The following is a 6,000-nucleotide window of genomic DNA, read 5'->3' on the forward strand; positions in this document are numbered from 1 at the left end:
TCTTCGGTTCTCTAAAGGAGCAAGTTGAGCAAGTCAGGCAAAGCAAGCCAGTAAGAAACACCCCTCCGTGGCCTCTGCATCAGCTCCTGCTTCCTGACCTGCTTGAGTTCCAGTCCTGACTTCCTTTGGTGATGAGCAGCAACGTGGCTGAATAAACCCTTTCCTCCCCAACTTGTTTCTTGGTCATGATGTTTGTGCAGGAATAGGAACCCTAACTAAGACAGACAGGTATGAAAATAGTTCCTGGTGATGTTATCACACATTTAGATTAAGCTGTGCCTAGGGAAAGGCCTTTTCCATAACACCTCTGTGTGTGTGTGTGTGTGTGTGTGTGTGTGTGTGTGTGTGTGTGTGTGTGTAAAATATATGTGTGTCTTAGTTTTTAATTATTCTTATTTTATTGAGAACTTGAGTAAAACTATCCCATGTAGTCTTTTCACTTATGATGATAAGCTTCCTGCATTATCAAAAGCAGAATGGTAAGGATGTGGGAAATGGATCTGTTGGAAGGAGAGAGCTTCTCTTGGGATGGAGGTAAGATGAAAGGGTAGGGTTGTGTGAGAAATTACAATGTCTTATATGCATGCCTAAAATTATTTAACAAAAATCTAATTTATTTTTTAAATGAAAAAACTCAAAGTGAAAAAATGTCCCCACCCTAACTTTTTAAAATAGAGTAGTATACTTGTCCCATGAATAGATATAGAACATCATTATTGGAAAAATGCTATACTTTATACTAGGGAGAAGTCATGGTATATATGCCATGGGTTTACATAAGATTGTAATGAAATTTATTCACCACTATGAATCATAGAGAAGAATTTAAACTCCTCTTTGCCCTGACTTTTTTTCCCTTCCTCCAAAATCCCTTTGTGGCAACTAATCTTATTACTCTCTTCATAGTTTGACTTTTCAGAATGTTATAGTCAAAATGATACATTATGTGACCTTTACACGTTATAGATAATCTTCTTTAACTTGGTTATTTCCATCATGGCTTTTCACAGCTTTTTATCTCATTTTCTCAAAGTAAAATTTCATGTTCTGGATATAACACATTTTATTTATCCATTCACCTATGGAGGGGTATCTTTGTTCCTTCCAAATTAGGATACATATCAATAGAGATGATATAAAAATCACTGTGGAGTTTTCTGGATAGACTTAACATTCTAGATCATCTGGACAAATAGCAGGAGTCATTTCTGCTGGATTATACTCTAAGAGAAGGCTTTATTCTGTAAGAGGCTGCCTGTCTTCCAAAGAGGGTTATGCCAGTCTTTATTCCTATCCAACCATTCCTGAATAGGCAGTGTTCCCATGACTCCAACATTTCTCCAGCATGTTTCATTCTTGGTTTTCTGAATTTGGATCATTTTAAGAGGATTTAGTGGCATCTGGCTGCTTTAGTTTGCATTTCTCTGATGCCATATAATGGGGAGAACTTTTTCATGCACTTACTTGCCACATATGCATCTTTCCTTAAGAATATACTTTCATTTTTATTAAGCTAGCTTTCTTTATATTTTATGCAAATTGAACTTCAAAGAAAATCTTCACTAGTTCTCTCTGTAAGAGGACCTCTAAAGAGTCCATGACAGTTATGCTGAGCTAAAACTGGGTATACAGTGGCCTGACTTCTTCTTTCCCTTTTCATCCTTCGGTCTCAAGTAACCTCCAGCGAATACAGGGGAAACACACACACACACACACACACACACACACACACACACACACACACATTGAATGAAATAAAGTACAGCCTGTGGCTCCATTCTTGACATCTGGAATAACAATATATCATAATACCTAAAATTTCTGCATGAGTTGGTAGGCATTAAGAACACATCCTTGTAAGAAAGAAAAGGTGGAAACTATGAGAAATTGCTAAACACCGAGATTAGATGCTCATTAGTGGGGCATAAGACCTGCAGGAGGTATATAAACATTCCTTAGAGAATGAGGAGGAAAGGACTCAGCGAGGCTACTGTAAGCCAACTCAGGGTTCACAGTGCCAGTAGGACAAATGTAGGTCCATATGCATTCATTTGCTCAGAAACCCAGAGCTTTGCTAAAATCTCATTACTGGTCTGCAGAAATCACTCTCATCTTCCTCTGTCTTCTAAACTACAAATGGTTATGCTATCAGTCCAGGAATTCATTTTAAATGTCTCATTTCTCATGTATTTGCTTATGCAACTCCTTTGACATAAGATGTTCATATGTATGCATGCACACACACTTCATGTCTCAGATTTCCAAATCATTCCAAATCTTTTAAGATGCATGTCTGCTCCTAATTGGTGCAATGATATACTGCTAGTGAGTTAGGACTTCTGCCAATACCACATCCCACCCACCCCCAAAAGGAAGGGGAAAGGCCATGGTGTAGATTTGTTCTTTTTATTCAAATAGCTTAAGCTGTAGGAGGTTTTGTTTGAGAAAATGTATAGTTTAATGATGTAGAATTTGCTAACATTCACAGTATCCATACAGAATATGGATGCATACCGCATTCAGACTCACTATTGACAACTGGAAGTCAACAAATAAATGGCCTCCAGACTGATTAAACATGTGTTGTAGCATACCATTATGTTGAATTTCTACTTTGCAGATACATGGTATTGCTATAAATGGCCTAAAGAATGGAGCAGCAAGATATAAGAAAGCAGCAAGCAGCCAGTATGAAAGTTGAATATTACCTTTGTTTTTAGTGTAGTGCCTTTCTCGCGAGGCTGTATGAATTAAATTTTTATATCGCCTATTTTTAAATGAGCTCTCATGCTTCTTTCAAATTTATCATTTGTTTTTACCAATACAAATCTGATCTAGGACCCCACTGTGCCTTCTTCATCTGCACTATCTTTCCTTCTAGAACATACCAAAGCTGATGTAAACAAACATCACACAAGTAATAAACAAAGTTAAAACATCATATACAATGTCTAATGGCTGCCAACATGGAGAAAAACCAAAGCAAGTTAAAGAAGGTATTTTGCTGCTAGAAAGTGGGAGAATATTTTAGGTAATATAAACTAGAAAATCTCCTTGGGGGAGTGGCTATCCTTCCAAGATAAAGAGAAGCAAAAAAAATGAAAAACTCTAAAGCATATTTCAACTGGCACGTGTTCAGACTTAGTTAATACAAAGTCCCTGAGGAAGTATTTAACTTTATATATCCAGGGAACATTGTGACACCCAGTATGTCTAAAGAGCTGTTTACAGTGGTGGATGCTGGGAAGGATAATTGAAGATATCATAAAAGTCTGAGTCATACAGAGTCTTGTGAGCCTGTGTGGGGACTTGTTCTTTAATTCAGGTAGGTTAAGCCTTAGATGGTTTTGTTTGAGAAATAGAATAATTTAATGCAAGTTTTAAAATATTACTTAATCCCAACTGTTGTATGAAAACACACTGTACACATGCAGTAATGGCTGAGGGAAAGGGTTTGCAAGGAGGATTGAATAAAAAAAGAAGGAAATGATTATTGCAATTTATAGCCAAGATTAAAGAATACAAAACATGTGGTGAAAATCCAGTGATACTAAAACAGCAACCATGGACAGCATGTAAATAAATGGGTGTGGTTATGTTCAAATAAAAAAATGTACTTATAAAAGTATCCTGCAGGACAGAATGAGTCCATGAGCCACAGCATACACCAACCCTTCATTATACAGCTCAATGCACAGTAGAAATGCAAAATGCAATGTGGGCCACAATTTTAATTTTAATACTTTCAACAACTGTATTACTTAAAAAGAAAAGAAACAGACAAAACATATTTTAATTACACATAACCCATTTCTAAGATATTATATGAAGATGTTATACCTTGTATTCGAGAGAGAATGGGTTTTTAGCAATTTTGTAATACTTGTTTAGCTTCATGTTTTATGCAGATTTCAGCTTGCTAATTACTCCTCATTAGGAAGTCTTTATTGAATTCATTCAATATATTCCTGTATCCCAATTATCTTTAAAATATTATAGATGACTTAGGGCACATACTGTTTCAAAATGACAGTCTGTGGGAATAAAACTTTGTCAGTCAGAAGGAACCTCTTACTGCAGTAAGTAATGTGTAGTGAGATATCAACCTCTTTGAACTTGGTACAAAATTTTTCTCCAGGATCTCATTGGAAAATGGCTGCTACATAGGAGCTGGAATCCTGTTTTATGGTACATGAAAGTAATTTAAACAGCTACTTTACTCTCTTCCTTACAAGAACACAGATTGGGCACCCATCTTTCTATTGAATTGCTGTCAGGAAAGGCTTTGCACAAGGTCAACATAACAAGACTCTCCAGCAGGTACCGCAAAGGACTTTAATATATTCAGAGGATTTATGTCAGATTCCAAGCACTAAAGATTGAGCTGATAATCGTAGGTATTTGGCAAAGGCATTAGCATTTCTGTCTGTGGAGATTTCCATGCCCTATTAACTATTCTGAATCATTTACCCAGTGAGGAAACATACCAAGTTGAGTGACTTGAGTTAGGAATTTCTCACTGACCACCACAGGCAATATCGGAGAACTCTCTAGTGCTGTCGACAAGGGGAAATGAACCAGAAGGGCAGATTGCTTTGACTCCTAATGAATATGAATGCACAAATATGAGCATTTCAAAAAGCAACACTGGGAGTATAAAGAGAAGAAACCTGCTTTGAAGTGTGATCCCTCTGTGAAGGCAGTGTGAATGATTTTCTTAAAGACTGGATGATTTGCAACACTTCTAAAGAACATTCTCTCTGGACAATTGTAGTCAGTCTTTCAAACTTTGTGGGTTCTTCATTTTCCATCCTTTTCTACCCTTTTAACCCTTTTGTATTAGATGTAGGAGATAAAAGGATAGAAAGGAAAGGAGGTGATGCTATTATTAGGTTACTTCCTGCTGATTAGGAACATCAAGTTCCTTGGGCAAGTTTGATTTTCACCGTCTGAATAACTAAATTCTTCTTCTTCTTCTTCTTCTTCTTCTTCTTCTTCTTCTTCTTCTTCTTCTTCTTCTTCTTCTTCTTCTTCTTCTTCTTCCTCTTCCTCCTCCTCCTCCTCCTCTTCCTCCTCCTCCTCCTCTTTCTCCTCCTCCTCCTTCTCCTCCTCCTCCTTCTTTTCCTTCATTTTTTTATGCAGGACAACTTAACAAACCGCAACCAACATCAACCAACCACATACCAACACCTCACTCCTCCTCTCAGAGGCCCTGCATTTATATACTCTCTGAAAAGTCCCCAGAATTCAACACATCACACAATAACAGAAACTGTCTGCCATTGGCAAAATCATGTCCCTACCAGACCACAAGGCACATGGTCAGCTGCCATGGACGATCTGAAGCAGCCCCATAACCTATACCTGGGATTAAAATGAAAACATATTCTAAATTATTTCTGTGCTTTTCAACAATACGAAATTCCAAAATTGTTACTACACACCTATATCCGGGATGCTTCTCAGTAACTGCAGTGTAGGTCTCATCTAGAAAGTTGACTTTCTCTTTAAAACAAAATGTTGCAAAAAGAGACCACTGTGTTGACAGTAATTCCGAAGAAAACATGGAGAAAAAAATGAGAGCATATGTGTCAATTTGTCGAGAAAGATAGCCTATTTAACTGTTTCCAACAGAAATGCAGAGCTCTTGCAAGTATCTGAGATGAAAATTGATTGTTCTTGGTATGCTGAGTCCAAATGTGCTTCATGAGTGCCAAATGATGGGACTAATACTTCATCATTCCATCTACTGATTTGTCCAGGGGAAACAAAGGCAGCTACAAAAGTACTGATTTTGCGACTGATTCATGACTTCCTAAAAAGAATCTCAGTTTTCCCTTAGTAGTGACAAAGGGTCATTAATTACACTAAGACAGAATGATGGTGTTTGAAGTCAACACTTACTAGAAGGTGACTCAAGTCTAAGTGGTCACTAGAGTGACCCCAACATAGTACCACATTGTCTCAGTGGTGAAATATCAGTGACATTTTCAGTCTTTA

Source organism: Rattus norvegicus, chromosome 3 (genome assembly GCF_036323735.1).
Source record: "Rattus norvegicus strain BN/NHsdMcwi chromosome 3, GRCr8, whole genome shotgun sequence".
NCBI classification, from domain to species: Eukaryota; Metazoa; Chordata; class Mammalia; order Rodentia; family Muridae; genus Rattus; species Rattus norvegicus.